This window comes from Sorex fumeus, unplaced genomic scaffold (assembly GCF_029834395.1).
Source record: "Sorex fumeus unplaced genomic scaffold, SorFum_2.1 ptg000111l, whole genome shotgun sequence".
Lineage (NCBI taxonomy): Eukaryota > Metazoa > Chordata > Mammalia > Eulipotyphla > Soricidae > Sorex > Sorex fumeus.
Window position 1 is genome coordinate 3,720,176 of NW_026606168.1, and position 19,523 is coordinate 3,739,698.

Consider the following 19,523-nt stretch of genomic DNA (forward strand, 5'->3'; position numbering starts at 1 on the left):
TGATTGGGATTTAGTCATACAATGTTACCACAGTGGTTGCTTTGCTAGAGTACAGCTCCCACTTTTTTTTTTTTTTTTTGCTTTTTGGGTCACACCCAGCGATGCACAGAGGTTACTCCTGACTCTGCACTCAGGAATCACCCCTGGCAGTGCTCAGGGGACCATATGGGATGCTGGGAATCGAACCCGTGTTGCCCCCGTGCAAGGCAAACTCCCTACGCGCTGTGCTATTGCTCCAGTCCCCATTTCCCACATTTTGCATGGTGTTAAAACAGATATTCCTAGGAATGCACCTTTGAGTAAATCTAGTGCTTCTTTGCCTGAGTTGTTTACCATTTGAGAAAATCACGTCACAAAAGCAATGCTGTGTTACCAATAAATCCTCAGTCTGCTTTGGTAACTATGGTATTCACGGGGATTTTAACAGAAGCAGCTAGGCTTAAACTCACAAACGAAATCAACGTAAACAGAAGTAATTACACTTAAGAGCCATTTGGGGAAGAGACTTTGTTAACTCACAACCAAGTTATTAAAAAGCATTAAAATTGCAATAAACCTTTGGGGCGCCCCCGGGTTTATTTTAAAGAGGGGCTGCAAGCTTCGATAATAACGGAGACCCCCATTATCCAGCAGGGCTGCTGCTGATAGAAAAATGCCAGGCTGGGCAGTATGCCGGAGGACTAGAACTGGTACCACTGATACGGGCTGGCCCGCGTCCGGGAAAGGCTCGGCTCCAACGCGCACCTCGTCGCCAGTCTTCCGGCCTCTCTGCTCCACGTATAAGGGTCCAGGGGTGCGCCCCAACGGGGGGAGAGCGAGTCCTCCGTGTCCACACCAACACCGCAGAGTCTGGGTAGGAAAGCAGCCGGGCCTCCGGACCCGTCCCGCCCCCGTCCCGCCCCGGCTCCGCCCCGTCGAGGCCTCGTCCTTGACCACTCATGCAACGCGGTCGGCGCGGGTTGGGGCTGCAGGAAAGTGACAACTGGCCTCGGTGCCCTTCGCTGTCACGCGGGGGCTGGGCCGAACATGCCCCGTGGGCAGCTCCGCGGCGGGCGGGCGCCGCGCCCCTCACTCGGTGCCGGGCGCGCTCCCCGTTCGGGTGCGCCCGCGCTGGGTCTCGGGCGCGGCGGGCGGCGACGGACCTTGCCCGAGCTCTCGGCGGGCAGCCAAGCTCACTCCGCCTCCGTCGGGGGGCAGGTCGGGCGGGCGGGCGGGGCCGCAGCCGAGGCCGCGAGCCCGGGCCGGAGCCTCAGAGTCTGCAGCCCCAGCCTGAAGCCCGAGTCTCGCTGGCCCCGCGGTAAGCGGCAACGGCGCGGGGGAGGCTGCGGGGCCGAGAGCGGGACTGGGCCAGGGGAGGCGCGTCGGGCGGGGGCCAGGAGCCGCCTCCACGGCTGGGGACTGGCCCTGTTCCCGCCGCCGGACTTCTCGGTCCGGGTGTCCCGGGTTCCAGTTGGCTGCACACCAGCCCGCTCCGCTTCCCCGACGCCCCAGCGCTCCCTTCCCGGAGTCGGGCGCGTGGAAGGCAGTTAGGAAACCCAGCGGCGGGGAGCGCGGCGTGTTGGACCCTGGTGGGAGCGGGGGTGTGGGGCGATTTCTGGCGCCGTCCGCTGGTGGAGTGCGTGTCCCAGGGGCGTCCTGGGGCTTAGTCTCCCGGGGTGGGAGTGGGGGACACGGTTACCCACCGACCCTGCGCGTGGGACACAGTGGGGGGGCCCTCGAGGGGTAGCCGGCGGCTGGAAGAAACAGCTGAGCACTTTGGGCCCGCGCTTAGAGGGAAGGGTGGGAAAGGAGGGCGGGGGGGAGTTGGGGTGCCTGCCCTTTCCTCTTCATTTCTCTTTTAATTCTGGAAATCCCGACTTCACCACTTGTGCAAACATACAGCGAGTAGAGCCTCTGCATCTGGCTGGGATGTCATTGCTCTCTCGTGTAGTGTTCTGACCCATTTTTGTGTAGATTTTACCTTTTTAGCAATTCTGGAAAATTTAAGGACCCCTTCTCAGAACAAATAAAGGTAATGTAAAGGAAGCGATTCTAGGGTACTTGTCAAAATAATGAAAGACCGCATGATGTAGTAATATAGCTATGTTAGGGAGAAAAGGGGCAATGCGGTAAAAAAAAACAACAACATAGCTCTAATAACAACCATGACTTTGAAGTAGCATTAAGCACAAACAGTATTTCAAGGTGACACCTATAAGAAAATGAAATTAATTTCTGTTGGTGACAGTAGTAAATGCTGCTCATACTGAGGTTGTGTGTTTATGTATAGTATATAATTGAAGAATAGAGATTAGTGAAATATTAAAGGATTTTTAAAATCTAAGTTTAATGGTTCAGGTTGAGATCCTCAGTGTACACCCCCCTAAAGTTAGGTGACAGGACTTCTAGTCACCTGACCCTTACATTGAACTGTCACATGAACTTTTTTGTAGTGAGCAGTGGAGATAATTTTCCTTTCCCATATACAATATATTAGGTTCCCAGTACAAAGAAGTGAAATAAATATTAGAACATGTCTGTCTCCTTGAATAGCAAGTTTGCAGCTGTCACCATCTTATCCCCAGTCCTATATACTGGGTACATAGAAGATGCTCAATAAATCATTATTGATTGGGTAATGTGAATTAGAACTGACAACAACAAAAACCCCAGGTCTATCAGGAGACAGTTAATGATTGGAGAAATAATGAAAAAATTAAAAAAAAAAAGAACTTTTTTCTTTTTTTTTTTCTGGCTTACCAAACATCCAAACGCATCTGGAGATAGAATGCTTGAAATGTCAGTCAGGGCTCATAGGTCTGTGTGGGAGGATTTGTGTAGCTAGTGTGCTGCCAGAAAGATGAAATTGAATTTTCATAGGAAACCAAGATTCTTTTCAGAACAGCTTCACCTCCATCTTGCTTATGTTTGTTAATCTGATGTGTTGTAATACAGGAAATGTTTGACAAGGAATGGAGACCAACCAATGATGAAGCATTTCTGGCATAGATGCACATTTCTCTTTCCATTTTTCTCCTGGCCTTTCTCTGACCCACCACCTACTACATAACGCATCTCTGATTCTGAATATTTGGTAAATGGGAACCCGGGGGTAAATTGCTAGAAGCTGTCCAGACCAGGCCTAATATCTACTAATTGCTGCTTAATTCTCAGCCTTTGAGAGTTGATTAAGTAATTGAAATGGCTGTGAAAAAGAGGAAGAAGAAAAGTATCCTCTGCCAACAACTGTTTACTTCATGAACTGTTAAATGGGGGCTGGTATAGGGGGAGAGAATTTTGTAAAGAACAGAAAATTTTGAACATGCTGGGGTTACCCCTATAGCGTTGTGAAAGTCTGAATTCTGTCCCCTCAAAATTTAAATATTGTTGTCCTGACATCTTCACTTTCAAAAAATCTTTGACTATAACTATATATGGAGATAGACTTGAAAAAATGGTGAGGTAAAGGTAAAGGCCCTCCCGTTGATCGTCGATTTGCTCGAGCGGGCCCAGTAACGTCTCCATTGGAGACTTTGTTGTTACTGTGTCTGGCATATCGAATACTCTCGGTAGCTTGCCGGGCTCTCTGAGAGGGGCGGAGGAATCGAACTCGGGTCGGCCATGTTGGCTGCGTGCAAGGCAAACGCCCTACTGCTGTGCTATCGTTAAATGAAATCATAAGGGTGGGACCCTAATCTTATATGACTGGTGTCTTTAAAAGAAGAGGAAGAGAGGGCCTTGAGCAATAGCATATGAACTAGGGTGTTTGCCTTGCACACAGCAACCCAGATTTGATCCCTTGGCACCTGAGCCTTCCAGGAGTGATCCTAGTTCCCTAGTTCCCTGAGCCTTCCAGGAGTGATCTCTTGAGCATAGGGTCAGGAATAAGTCCTGAGCATTGCTGTGTATGGTCGAAAAACAAAACAAAAAGAAAAAAAAGAAAAGAAATGAAGAGCAAGAGAAACCAGGAACCTGTCTGGAGGAGAAACCTTACGTAGTTTACAGCAGGAAGTCGACCATCTGCAAACTAAGGGAGAGATACCAGGAGACATCAGACCTGTCCCCACCTTGATTTTGGACTCTGAGCTCTGGGACAGGAGGAGTAAGTTTCTTTCCTTTGATCTACCTTGTTGGTGGTTGTGGCAGCCCCTGAGCAGACCAATACTTGACTTCCGGAAGGGCCTTCTTGGTAGTGTGACCGTGGCAATTTCACTCTATAATCCTTTGTTTCCTTACCTAGTTACTCTCAGCTCATCAGTATCCGTAGGATAATGATAAGTTTTGACAACCAGCATATTTATAACATAGGTTGTGAGAGCTCCCAAGGAAATGGTGGGTCTAATAAGTGAGGTTTTGTGTTTCTTTGAGCACCTGAATGTTGCTGAGGATGGGAGAGGAATCATCCTGTTTTCTAACCAGTTGGATTAATAAGATAAATTTGAGGGGCCGGATTGATAGTACAGCAGGCAGGGTATTTGCCTTGCACACGGCTGACCCGGTTTTGGGCCCCAGCATCCCCTATGGTTCCTGAGCACCGCCAGGAGTGACCCCTGAGCATTGAGGGTGTGACCCAAAAAGCCAAAAAACAAATTTTTTTTTTGAGCCTCTGGTCATTTGAGGTGTCAGGACAAGTGTTGCATTTGCATACCTGTTCAGGCTGCGCTTCTCCCCACTCCATTCTTGCCACACCCAGTTAGAAGATATTAGAGGTGTCTTTGGGTTTTTGTTTTGTTTTGGGTTGTTTTGGGGCCATTCCCAGGTGCTAGGGATTAAACCAGCTCTTCTGTGTGCAAAGCAAGCACCTTGCTTGCTTTACTATTGTTCTGGCCCTGAATCATCGAGTTTTAGAAAAGGAAGTGACCTTTGAAGCTAACTAGTGTAGTCCTTTATTACACTGATGAAAACCCGAATGATGGACAAGACCTATTGGGTTGAACCATTGTGGAGTGTGGACTCTGCTCTCCAGATTTCTGACTATCAGCAAGGCTTCAGCAGGAACGGGGAACTGTGTCATTTAATGAATCATAAAAGACATGAGCATAGGGAACTCAGCACACCTATTGCCTTGTCTACCCCTCATTCTGTCCCAACCTTATTAAAGAATTGAGTCTGGTATCTCTTCAATCCTATTTAAACAACAGATGTATAATGTGTAATTAAAGAGCCTCTTCCCATTATGTGAAGACCTCACACACCAAATTGCAGGGAACAGTATGCCTAATTGGCTAGTCTCTATAATGAAATCCACCCTTCAGAGTCTTTTTGTGGATGTGAGTGGAATCCCAATGATCCTGAGGCTGCTGAGCCATTTTTTTTTTAATGATGCTTAACAGATTCAGGACCTTAAGACTTAAGCTGATACCTGTTGTGTGACTGGGAGCAAATTAATTCCATACCAGGCCTCCCTCTCCTGTGCCTGGGGGATGGGTACACACAAGCTTATGTTGATGTGAAAAGGAAACCTTGCTTTATTATTATTATTTTTTTAAATGAGAGGCCAACTATGAATGGTGGAGTAAAAGAGGAGCTGGTTTTGTTAATTTCTATATTAGAGAAGAACTTGAAAGTTCAAGTTGTGGACTAAAGCAAGCAGAGAAGCAAGGTGCATCTCTTATATAATTCATTTCAAACCTTTAACCTTCAGTTGAAATATTCAGTGGACTAATTGTTTCTTTCTTCCTTGGCTCCAGAATGCAAGAATTTTCCATTTGTAAATATATTTTAGGTTTGTTTTTGTTTTTAGCAATTGTATAATTTGGTAAAAATTAGCTGTTCCTTATTATAATGCTCTGTGACTGTAGACTGAGTATACAGGAAGCCTGAAGGATTGTCTAAGTAGCACAGAGAGCCACAGCTGCCCTTGCCAAGTCCTCACTCACTGTTAATCTGTAAATCCTTTTATTTTGTTGTTTTTCTTGTGGGGGCCACTCTCACTGATGCTGAGGGTGAGTGTTATGGAGTGTGGGTGATTGAACCCAAGGCCTCTTGCATGCAAGGCTGTACCACATGCAAGGCTTTAGCACTTGAGCCACATCTTCAGCCTGTTCTTTAACTCTAAAGAAAATCTCAACAGTTTTCTGCTAAAGAAACAGAGTGAAAGAACCGCAGTGGGACTCTTAAACCCTTAATCACCAAGTAGGTGAACTTGGTTGTTTCTGCTTCCTGGATGGCTGTTTTTTCATTGTGTTCCTGGGCCATGATCAGAGCAAATGTCAGCCTTAACAGTTTAATATTTAACCGTTTAATATTTAAACAGATGTCTGGCTGTATTACAGCTCTGGAGGTTGAGTTCTGAAATGGCTCCCACAGGCTAACGTTAAAGAGTTAAAAAGCTCGGTTCCTTAATATTCTAGTAAGCCCCATCCTGGGTGGCCATTGACCGCAACAGGAGGTGTGCCAAGACACAGGCCAGGACACAGGCCAGGACACCTGCGTAATCCCTTTGAAGAATATCACTTCTGCCATTTCCAGAGTGGAGTTTCCTTCTTTCATACCTGCCGTTTGAGAAACCCAAGACTGTTACTAACACGTTCCCTTTATCACATGCATCTGGACATGTCTAGGGTCACATTCTTCCTCCTTTGGCCCCAGAACTAAAAGTTTCCTCAGCATGTGTTTTTTGGCTCCCCCCCCCCCCCCCCCCCGCCCAACAGATGCAAACATCTGTGCTTTCATTTCTGCTCTTATTACCTGCTCCACATTCTCACTGGAGCCAGAGTTTCTGAAAAGGACCACTCAACAGATCGTCATGATCTTGTTTTTATCTTTTATTACAGGTTTTTTATTTCTTTTATTTATCATATCTACAGAATCTACAGCCAGCAGTGCTTAGGTTACTGTCTGGCACATAATAAACAACAACAACAAAATGCTGGATTTTACTGAATCACTTTTATTTGCCCTCCTAGGGTATTCTTCTAAGGCATCAGTTTGAATAAAAACTGCTAAGGACACACCCTGATTTTAGTAGGGAGCCTGACCTCAAATGCGTGCCAATCCCCAATAGGTGACATAAGTGACAGACTGAATGGGACTGAGGTGAGCTGGAATTTCACACAGGGTATAGATGGGTTCCTCAGCTCCTGACAAGTGCTGGCATGGGTTACTGAGCCCAGTGCTGTATAGGAGTCCTGTGACTTGACTTTTCTTTCTAGAGACACCCAATTTTAAATCTTGGCACTAATTCATAATTGAAGGGAATAATGTAACTCAAAGTCTGGTCCTGTCAGCCTTTATTTTTGCTCTTTCTGGCTTTTATACCCAACTTGGCGATACACGGGTTATTCCTGGCTCATTCATATGGGATGCCAGAGATTGAACCACCTTGGCTGTGTGCAAGGCAAGCGCCCTATCAGCTGTACTATCTATCACTTGGCACCTGGTACTGTCAGCCTTTGAAATTTAGGTTGATGTTTTGTAGCGCTGAGATGGCATTACAGCTGTCTAGAATTAAGCTCTCCAACTTAAGTGCCCTTACATAAGCCTATCCAAATGTCTCCAGCTGCCCTAGTCTGCTACCTCCTTGTCTGCAGTTAAAGTGATTCCTTCTCCGTGATTCTACTCCCCCATTCTCTACCTAACTGGCCCAAACAGATCCTTGGCTTGTTTGCCCTATTTCTGCCCATACAGCAACTCTCTTCACTTGCCTGAATATTTAACAGTGACTTGAATTTTTTTTCCGAGGACCCTTCCCATATTTCATCCAATTTGTTCTCCTTCCCAGCCTCCATATTTTCAGAATATTTATTTGCACTTCACATGCCAGAGCCTAATCAGCAAAACCACAGCACTAGGGTGTTAATCCCATGTTTCACCCACACGTTGGAATTACCTGAATAGACCTGAAACTACTGAAATCTTCGGGCCCCCACAGAGATGATTCTGGTATCATTCTCCTAATTGTGGTCTAACTCTCAATCATATTGTTATGAATACTAGAAAAAAATTAGGAATTAAAAAAGTATATATTTTATTGAGGCATCATGATTTACAAAGTTATTCATAGTTGAGTTTCAGGCAGTTTTCCAACAGCAGTTCACTGCCAGTGTCAACATCCATCCACCAGCGTCAGGCACATTTTTAAAGGTTGTTGTAATTTGGAAATTTGGATCTCTTGTTTTCAGTGTTTTGGTTTTGTGGTGCATACATATATATATGTATATATACATATACACATATACACACATATACTTTAATTGATTCAAAATAGAAGGAATATTTGATAAAAGCTTCTGCTTTTTTTTTTCTTTTTTGGGGTCACACCCGGCGATGCACAGGAGTTACTCCTAGCTCTGCACTCAGGAATCACTCCTGGCGGTGACGGGGGACCATATGGGATGCTGGGAATCGAACCTGGGTTGGCCGCATGCAAGGCAAACATCCTGCCCGCTGTGCTGTTGCTCCAGCCCCAAGTTTCTGCTTTTACCACTTGTGTACACACTAGTTTGATCTCTTTTTTCAGTTGCTTCCTGACACAGCATTCCTTTTTTTTGAAGCTGCCACTCTCTGTTCCTCACATCTCCATGTTTTGTTAGAATGTCTTAGTTCCCTATCATGGTACTTTATAATCTGGTTATGATCTTTCTTTCTTGTCCATTATTCCTTTCTGGTCTTCATGTGGCCAGGCACACCCTGAGCTTTGCCACCCTATCAGGGTCTCTGGAGTGAGTTGGCACACTCAATAATGTTATTAAGAGGGATGGAAATAACTATTTACAAAGGACTGGGCAATGCTAAGGGAAACCATGAAGAAAAGTGAAGCAAGTGTATTGATTTGGCAGCTGAAGAAAGCAGGGAGTGGGAGTGATTCCTGAACCTTGAGAAGAGAAACACCCCACAGGAGTCTGTACCTTCGGCAGAGGGGGCAGACACTATTGGTCAGGAAGAGAGTGGTTTAGGGGTAAGTGTCCTTATCTTGTTCTCTTAGCTTCAAGTTCACTAGTGCTTCCTTTAGGTTGAACCTTACTGGGAGACAGTGGGCCAGTGAAGACATTAGTGTTCCCATCCAGTCAGCTCTCAGGCTCAGAGCAGGGCAGGCAGGCTAGAAAGGGGTCTGAAGGGTGGCCATGTGTTTAGTTTCCGTATTTGTGCAGTTCCTGCCTCTTGGCACACCATCTTCTGATATTTCTGTATATTTGTGAACTACTGCAGCTAAGGAAATAAGTTAACCTGCTTTCAAGAAGTATAGGATAGGGCTGGAGCTATAATGCACTGGGTAGGGTACTTGCCTTGCATGTAGCTGACCTTGGTTTGATACCTGGCATCCCATTTGGTCTCCTGGACCCTGCCAGGTGTAATCCCTGCATACAGAGCAAGGAGTAAGCTCTGAGCATTGCTGTGTGCCCTCCTCTCCACCAATGCCCTCTCTCCAAAAAAAAAGTGCAGAATAAGCATAAGATGAAAACTATAGACATGTGATTTGAAAAGGGAGAAAGTAGAGGAAAAGCCACCCTTCCTTTTGGCATGCAACATGGCCTGTATTTTCTGTAGAGGAGTCCCCATTCATTTTTCTGTAATAGTTCTTCCATGTATTTAGAGAAAGAATGGAAAAAAAAATAAAGTTCTTCTTCCAGTGTGTCTCTTCTCTCACCTTTCATAAAGAAGCATTCATTAATGCTTTGTTATAAAATCTCATCTTTTACAAATTCTAATTGGCACTTCAGGACAGCATTTTATTCAACATCCTGCCCCTGTGAAACAACAGCTCTCCCAGCCTCCCTGTCCTTTCTCCACTGTCCAGTGACATGATCCTTTGGTCCTTTCAGAAGCCTCCCTAGCTGGGACTTTACAGTTTATGCTGGTCGGCTTGGGATAATGTAAGGATACTCTTCAGTGCTTTATGTCTCCTCCACTGTGTTCCTCACTTCTTTCGGAATCTTCACTAGCAAAAGAGTTGGATAGTCCTGCCTTTGTAATGTATTCAGGACTATTAGGCCTTTCTATCTTGCTCCCCAGTATTCTTCTGGCCTCCATCCATTGTCCAATTCAGACACTCCCTTTCAAAGAAAGGAGAAAGTAGGGGGGAACCCTTTCAGCATACAATATTCCAACACCAATTCTTTTTTTATTTTTTTTTAAATTAATTTGAATCACCGTGAGATAGTTACAAACTTTCATGATTAAGTTTCAGTCATACAATAATCGAGCACCCATTCCTCTACCAGTGCACATTTTCCACAACCATTGTCCCCAGTATCCCTCCTGCCACCCCAACCCCATCCCATCCCCTGCCTCTGCGGCAGGCACCTTCCTTCTTCCTCTCTCTCTACTTTTGGGCATTATGGTTTGCAGTACAGATACTAAGAGGCCATCATATTTGTTCCTTAGTCTACTTTCAGCACACATCTCCCATCCCAAGTGATCCCTCCAACCATCATTTACTTAGTAGTCCCTTCTCCATCCCAACTTCCTTTTCTCCCAACACATGAGACTGGCTTCCAAAACATGGAGCAATTCTCCTGGCCCTTGTCTGTACTGTTCTTGGGTCTAACACCAATTCTTTTACCAATGTTTTAGAGATAGTTTTAGCAGCAGAATTGTAACATGTCACTATTCTTTTACATAATTATTCTTTCAGCTATTCTTTCCATAAAGATATGTAACATATGTAACTTGCTAAATGTAATTTTAATTTTGTGTAGTATATAAATATGCAATATAAACACAATCTAGATTAATTATGCTTCCTGATTTTTGATTCCGCAGATTTAATCACTATATAAGGACAGTTCAGTGAAAGCATAAATCTGAACTCATATAATTATATTCTGCAGAAGTCTTACTCTTTAAAGACTTTTCTGAGCATGTCTGCCTGATGACACTTCCCTTTTATCAAGTTTAAACAAATAAAGGAGATGTGAAAAGTTTCTATGGTAAATGTGTCTCAGATTTCAATGAACAGGTGGTAAAATGTGACCAAGGAAGGGAAGTCACTGTGTTGTATTCTTTCAGAGTGACTCACATTAATAAATAGTTCTGGGGCTGGAGAGATAGTGCAGTGGCTAGTGTGCTTGCCTTGTACACTGCCAACCCGGAATTGACCCCTGAGACCGCATATGGTCCCCCAAGCCCGACCAGGTTTGATCCCTAAGCAAGGTGTAGCCAGGAGTAAGTCCTGAGGGCAGCCTGTCATAGTGCTCCCTCTCCCCCAAAAGTTCTTGTAGCCATGTTACTTAGTTGCGAAAATTTTGCCTGTAAGTCCTCATGATTATAACATTGTACAGTAATGTAGAATTAGATTAGGTTTTTAAATACTATCTGATAGTTCAGTGGGTATGTAAGGAGAAGGATCAGCAAAACTATAAAATCATCCATCTGACTGAAAAGTAAGCCCATGCATTTTCAAGTAGGTGTGTTTTCAAAACGTACCTGGAAAAAATTGTTTTTCCCGTTCCCAATGGTGCCAGGGGAAGGTGTGGAGCCAGTGCTCCTGCATGTGAGGCTTTGCACTGCAGCCCTTTGAGCAAGCTCCCCGCCCACCAGGGATTTGGCCTAATCAGTTGTGGTGAGGTCAACACCCCTGGGAGACCACTGTCATGAAGGGAAGACGTTTCCAAGCAACAATAGGCATGGCACATTGTGTTGGACCACCTTGGAAGCACCTGGGTTGATTAGAGGGGAAAGCACTGGCAAAGTCTACACTCTTTCCTTTTTTTCTGAGGCTGGCCGACTGGGTTTGGGATGGGCTAGTTTGAATACTTTTTCTTTTGTTTTTGGGCCACATGCAGTTATACTCAGAGGTTCCTCTTGGTTCTGCATTCAGAAATTACTCCTGGTGATGCTCAGGGGACCATATGGGTTGTCAGAACCATTTGGGACCATATTAGACCCAGGTCAGCTGTGTACAAGACAAATGCCCTACTTGCCATATTGTTACTCCACCACCCACCCCCAGTTTTTTTATTTTTAAGATTTTTTTTTAATTGAATCACTGTGAGGTAGACCTTTACAAAGGTGTTCATGATTAGGTTTCAGTCATACAGTATTCCAATACCTATTCTTCCACTAGTGTACATTTCCCAGCACCAGTGTCCCGAGTTTCCTTCCCATAACCACCATCTCCTCCTCCTCCCCCCCCATCCTCCTCCTCTTCTTCTTTTTCTTCCTCCTCTTCCTCCTCTCCCTCCTCTCCCTCCTCTTCCTCTTCCTCCTCCTCCGCCTCTTCCTTCTTTTTTTCTCCTCCTCCTCCTCTTTTTTTCCTCCTCCTCCTCCTCCTCCTCCTCCTCCTCCTCCTCTCTCTCTCTCTCTCTCTCTCTCTCTCTCTCTCTTTCTCTCTCATCCTCAGTATTAATACTTTAATGAACTTTGGGTGTGTAGCAACTTCCTTAGGCATATGATATTTAACTCTGGGTGACCAGGGCAGAGACTTAGTGATTTCTGGAGTGTAAACCAAGGTGGGGAGGTAGTTCAGGGGTGCACTCCAGACTGGGTGTTACTTTCTGTAAGAGTTAACTGTGCAAGGAGAGGCAGACTCCTGGGTTAAGTAAGATCCTCAAATGTCAAAAAAACAAAGCCAAGAGCATGATTAGTACAATGGAATGCAGACTATCTTCAGAAAGATTTCCTGAAGTATCTAATTCTGTGCCATGAACAGGATTCTTTATTTACAGAACATCACTTGAGATGAGATCAGGTTAAGGAGACAGCATTTGCGCTCAAAATAATGATTTCCTTTCTGAGAGTTCTCCAAAATTAAAATAGTTTAATAATATAGTTACAGTAATATTAACAGTTTAGATTGCTCAAGTGGGTTCAGTAACATTGTGAGACTTGTTACTGTGTTTGGCATATCAAATACGTCATGGGTAGTTTGCCAGGCTTTGCCGTGCGGGCAAGATACTCTCAGTAGCTTGCTGGACTCTCCGAGGGGGGCGGAGGAATCAAACTTGGATTGGTCATGTTGGCTATGTGTAAGGCAAATGCCCTACCCGCTGTGCTATCGCTCCAGCCCAACATTTTAGATTAATTATTATTATTATTATTATTATTATTTGTTTTTTGGGCCACACCCAGCAGTGCTTAGGGCTTATTCCTGGCTCTGTGCTTAGGGGTCACTCCTGGTGGTGCTCAAGGGACCATATGTAGTGCTATGGGATCAAACCAGATTGGCTGCATGCAAGGCAAATGTCTTAACCCCTGTATTATGTCTCCAGCCATATGTTATTAGTATTTTAAATTGTGATGTAGAAAGGTTCTGCACCACCACCAAGGTGCCCATGCTCACCACTGAATTTTTAAAGAATTAGTCAGGTTATACGCTTATATTTATGTTAGTGGGTTTTCCATGTTTGGACCTACTCTTTTGTAGTTTGTCAGAAGAGCGTGATAATTAATTTTTATGTGTTGATTTGAATAGAGGCCATGGGATGCTCAAATATTTGGTGTGTTCGTGAGGGTGATTCTAGAGAAATCATTATGAAGAGCAAAGTGTATTTCCCTCCTCCATATGTGGGTTGCCTCATGCAACCAGTTTAAGGTCTGGCTAGAACAAAAACTTTATCTGTCCCAAGAATAAGAGAGAATCTATATGGTCACCATCTCCACGAGGCTTTTCCTCAGTTGTAACGTTGGGATACAACCAAGTCAGGTGCTTAGCACTGTGCTTGGTTATTAGTCTCGTGCAGTGATGAACCAGTTTTGTAGCAGGGCTAGGATATAGTTTCAGATTAGCTGAAGTAGCCCTGTCTATTGAGAAGGGGACAATTAGCAAAGCTCAGGACTGGGAGGAGAGACCAGCCAGTTGTGTAGGGGTGGGTCAGCAGAGTGCCCCAGAGGAGCACTGTAGGCACTAGGAGTGGATTTTTCCAGGAGCAAATGAAGTTATGCTTCAGAGCTTCTCTCTTGTCTGGACTATTGTGGGCGCAAGGAATTCCAATGTGTTCTAGGAGAGTATGTTTGTAGTTTTGATTTATCGTATACAAGAGCTCTCTAACGAGTCCAAATCGCCAAGAATCCAGATATTTATTGTGATTTATTTTCTCATTTAAATTGAACCTTTGTACCTAATTTTGTAGTTGTGGTTTCCAGTGCCCCAACTGTATAGGTTTAAATGCCCATGAAACTCAGATTTGCTCTTAGAAGATTTCCTCTTAGTAAGAAGATCTGCTCTTCTCACCCCTCTAGCAGATATTGTGGGTAACAGTGTCACCCCACATGAGGTCACAGGATTTTCTGCCCTACCCAGTTACACTGGTTTTGGCATATTGAATACACAACGGATAGCTTGCGAGGCTCTGCTGTGCGGGCGGAATACTCTCGGTAGCTTGCCAGGCTCTCCGAGAGGGATAGAGGCTTTTGGGGCAGCCTCTAATCGCCATGTTCATTGATTTAAAGAAGGCCTTTGATTCTGTTGAGACGGAAGTGGTCATTGAAGCTCTAGCCAATCAGGGCATTCAAACTCAATACATCAGAATCCTCCATGAGCTGTATTACGGATTCACTACCAGGATCTCACCATTCTACAAAGAAGTAATCATTGATGTCAAGAGAGGGGTTCGGCAGGGTGATACCATTTCACCGAAACTCTTCAGTGCCACCCTTGAGAACATCATGTGATGACTGGAATGGGAAGGAATGGGAGTGAAGATACATGGTTGACAACTACACCACCTCCGCTTTGCTGATGACATTGTTCTAATAACATCAAACGTTAGCCAAGCAGCACAAATGCTGGCCGACTTCGACTGTGAGTGTGGAAAGGTTGAACTACAGCTGAATCTTATGAAGACAATGTTTATGAGAAACAGCCTCGTTCCTGATGCTCCATTCACTCTCAATGGAATGACCATCTCCGAATGCAACAGTTATGTGTACCTAGGTTGAGAAGTCAACATGACAAATGACCTGGCACCTGAGTTGCGCAGGAGGAAGAGAGCGGCTTAGAATGCCTTCAAGAACGTCGAAGAAATAGCTAAGAGGATGAAGAACCTCCAGCTCCAGGCACATCTCTGATTCCACTGTTCTTCCTACATTAACATACACCTCAGAGACCTGGGCCCTAAGCAAACAGGATGAGAATGCTATTCGGGTCTCCCAAAGAGGAATCGAAAGAGTTATGCTTGGAGTGTCACGTTTCACTCAAATGAGAGAAAGAATCTGGAGTTCTGACCTCCATTGACGATCAAGAATCAGGGACGCTGTCTCATTTGCCAAGGTGTCAAAAATCTGATGGGCTGGACATGTAATGAGATTTAGAGACGACCACTGGACTAGAGCCGTTACCGACTGGATTCCATGGGATGTCAAAAGACTGCGTGGCTTCCCACCTACCAGATAGTCAGACTTCTTCATCAGAATCATGAACAATCGGTTTGAGGCTCTTCATGTTCCTAGAACTAACACACGCCATTGGGCTACACTAGCATGCGGAGATGTTACTGGCACCTGCTCGAGCAAATCGACGATTAACGGGAAGTCAAGTGATCAAGTGTGAAGTGACCCAGTTCCACAAAGAGTATTTGAACTGGAGAATGGCCACTGGAGAAATTTCACCTCTAAATTGCCAGCTCTTTCTAATAAAGTCAGTAGTATTGCTCCCAAGGGCTTTTGGGAAATGTTATTCATAGGAAGGACTCAACGCTGCTTCTGCTGCAGAATTAACATCTGGCTGTTTTAGAAGACCAATAGATTTTTCTGAGTTTCAGTTTTCCATTTTATAAAGGGATACCAGTAGTGCCAGTTTGGATTCAAGTGGAGACTCGGTGAGTCGGAAAGCATTCAGCACTTGGAGTTAGGGAGCAAATATGATTATAACTGTGCTGTTGTATTTTTATTAATTTAAAAAGGTAAAGGTAAAGGCCCTCCCGTTGTTTGTCGATTTGCTCGAGCGGGCCCAGTAACATCTCCATTGGAGACTTTGTTGTTACTGTGTTTGGCATATCGAATACGTCACGGGGAGCTCGCCAGGCTCTGCCGTGCAGGCGAGATACTCTCGGTAGCTTGCAGGGCTCTCCAAGAGGGGTGGAGGAATCGAACTCGGGTCGGCCATGTTGGCTGCATGCAAGGCAAATGCCCTACCATATTAAATATGCCCAGGCCCTAACATTTCAGAGAATAAGCCAAGATTTAATGCCCTTTATTCTCGCCTACCCCCAATGTATGGGGTTTAAATTCTTTGAATTGGAATTGAAAATAAGATCCAGCAGGTAAGCATTTTTCATGAATTATCTCTTAAGACTAGCTTGTGAGAACTAAATTGAGGTATCTGGTTGAATTAAACTTTGCTGCTTAAGTTAGTGATATGATGTGAGGCAAATTCTCTAACCTTATCTTTTCATCTGAATAAAGGGGATTATTCAGAAGAAATAATTTCTTATTAATAATTAGGGCTTAGAATTATTGGTAACTAGACTTACAGTAAGTCTAAACCACAATTAAAATTATCATAAGAAATCTTCAGAATATTGGTTAGTGATGTACTGAATGCACACAAAAGTTAACTGCTATTATATTTCTTTGGACTTTTTCTTAATAATTACTGTCTTCTTTCTCAAAGTAATTTGGTTGAGAGACATACAGAGATAATGGTAATATTCTTAGGACTAATTTAATTAACATGTTGATGCTGGAGAGTGCTACCACCAATGGGGGTGGTGGTTCACACTTGAATGTGGTTTAATTAGCACAAATTGTGGTACAGACATCAAAGTGTTAATCATGCCTTAAAAGCCCTAGGAGAGGAATTTGTGGGGGTGGAGCTAGTGGGGAGGAGATAATAGAGGGTTGGGATTAGTGGAAAGGGAGCTGCTGGTGAAGGGAGAGGAACCTTCTAGGTCTCCCCTCCTGGGTACTGAGTGTGAGCTCATTGTAGGCTGTATAAGTAAGACTCATTCATGCCCCTGAGACTGGAGCTCAGGAATCCAGCCACCAGGATATAGCATCTCAGAGTAAGCTTGTTCCAAGGAAGCTGTGGCTGAGAGATTGGGTGAAGGAATGGGGCCCGTGATAGAGTTAAAGACTGGTCATTGTGTCTTTCTCTTTGATTTGGTTATGTTCTTCAAAGGTGATGTTTAAGGTTGGCCTTGTGGATTATTGAAACTCAAAACAAAAAAAGACTCCGAGCTGAACTGAATCCAATAGTGAACCATACAAAGACCCACTGTTTCCTCCAACAAAAATCTCTCTAAGGGTTACTACAAGTCCTTCTGGTCTGATGGAGTTTCTTTAAGAATGCTTTGAGGAGGAAGGGACCCCGAGACAGTGGTGGAGGGAACCAGAAGCTCTGGTGAGGTATAGTGTTGAAATGGTGTATGCATGAAAATCTGTCATTGACAGTACAGTAAACCACAGTCATGAAAATGAAATTTAAGAAAAAATAAAAAGAGTACTTCAACGAATCCCTCGCTGACTGAGAGGCCAGTTCTGAACTCAGCCAGGTGTCCTAGCTCATGCCCAGTGAGTGACATGTCATATGACATAAGATAAGGGAGCTTTGGCCCAGCTTTTCTAGGAAGGGCCAGCTGTGGGAGGGTACGGTTTTCCAGGGACTGAGGCTGTCACTAGTGACATAAATAGAAGATTCCCAGGAGACTGTTCGACCTGTAAATCAGCAGGGGTTTTACTTTTCTGTCAGTATAGCAGGTAAATAGCAAGCATTTTTTTTTTTTTTGCCCTTTGAAAGAAGCATTCCACTGAGTTAGGATTAATTGTACAATGTATTTCACGTACCACTTGTTACATGTAAGTTAAATTTAGGTGATTAAAAAGTTGTGTCTATGTTTCACCTTGTAAAAATGTAGAGATAAAATGGGGTGTTCTTCAATATTATCTTGTATAATTTTGGTTTGTTTTTGAGTCATGCCCTGCAGTGCTCAGGACTAACTATGGGCTCTGTGCTTAGGTGTCACTTCTGGTGGTGCTTTGTGGGGACCATGTGTGGTGATGGGGATCAAATAGGGGTCACCTGCATGCAAGACAAGCGCCTTAACCCTCATACTGTCTCTTCTGTCCTATACTTAATTCTTATTTCTTACTAAGTTTCAGACTACCTTCTGGAAGTCAAAGGGGTCATATTACATCTATGTTTATGTTCTTTAATTACTTCTTGGATAGACTTACTATTTTCTTTTAACTTTAGAGTCATGTTTGACCTCTGTATTTTCTTCTGGTTAAAATAGTTTGATTAGGGGCCAGAGGGATAGTACAGAGAATAGAGCACTTGTTTTGTATGCAGCTGACCTGAGTTTGATCCCTGGCACTCAGTATGGTCCTTCAAGCCCTGACTTGAGTGATCCCTGAGTGCAGAGCCAGAAGTAAGCTCTGAGCACAGCTAATATTGGCTCAGAAACAAAAACAAGCAAATAAATATTGGGTGACTGGTGCTTCCTTCCATTGCTTGTGGGTTTGTTTTTATTTTTCCATGTGCGGTTATTTTGCCTATGGATATTTTGTTTGATTCTGGTCATCAGTAGAGTTTTGGATCATGATTTTGTGTTATACTTGGCAGTGCTTAGGAACTACTTCCAGGTCAGTACAATGAAGTTCCTCTGTAGAGCCTGGAGTCTATGTGGTATTAGGGATTGAACCTATGCATCCCTCTTGAAAAGCATGTGCTCAGCTTGTTGAGCTGTCTCTAGGATCTCTAGACTTGGTTTAAGTCAATGTCAGAGACTCCTCTTAGTTCTTGATTGTTCTCTGATACCACTGGGTTTCTTATAATTCTAAATCCCAAATATATGATTTTTCTAACACCTACTGGGTGTCCAACTATTCACTTCAATTATGAGAAGAATTCTCACAAGTTAAGGACTCAGTTTTACAAGACTGTCCCCTCTTCAGATATCAATGATGAATGGGATCCCAGGCGATCTCAGTGCTGTTTGTCTGACTACAGATCTGAGGATGCCCAGAATCCCCACCTCAGGTTTGGTGATTGACTACAATGACTCACAGAACTCAGGACAAATGCTTTGGTTGGCATGTTGATGCTGGTGCTGCCATTTTTGTTAAACCACAACCAAGTGTGAGCCATTGGTTGGCTGCACCTGTATCAGTGTGGTAAGCACACCTGTTTGTGTTAATGAGCGTAATCCAGCAACTGCCAAATGGAAGAGAGACAAAGGACAAGGAAGTGGCCATGAAGCTTCCCTGTCCTTTCTGGGTATGTGATGCCACATCCCAGGATGTTCTCACCAGCCTGGAAGCACTCAAAATTGTGTTTCAGGATTAAAAAAAATTTTAGTGGGCTGGAGCGATAGTACAGCGGGTAGGGTATTTGCCTTGCGTGCAGCCAACCCGAGTTCAATTCCCAGCATCCCATATGGTGCCCTGAGCACCGCCAGGAGTAATTCCTGAGTGCAAAGCCAGGAGTAACCGCTGTGCATTGCGAGGTGTGACCCAAAAAGCCAAAAAAAAATTTTTTTTTACAGTAGTATTGAGGTTACTGCTTTACGGTTGCACAGCACCATAACAATTCCCCCAACAATGTTTTAAGATTATCCCATGGTTATCCACCAGGTCCCCAGCCCCCATCCTCAGCTCTGTTTATCATGTCTCAGGTTTTGTTTTCATCAGGGAACCAATCTCCTGTTTGCTTCTTCACAAGACAC

General features: G+C 44.3%; 1 protein-coding gene across 1 annotated transcript in view; it reads left to right on the forward strand.

The window, feature by feature from the left end:
• The first annotated feature begins 1,222 nt into the window (after positions 1-1,222).
• Positions 1,223-19,523, forward strand: part of SQOR (sulfide quinone oxidoreductase) — a 58,927-nt gene continuing 40,626 nt past the window's right edge. The window contains exon 1 of the mRNA XM_056135379.1: positions 1,223-1,297. The gene's annotated coding sequence lies outside the window, so the exon portion shown is untranslated. The remainder of the gene's footprint in view (positions 1,298-19,523) is intronic.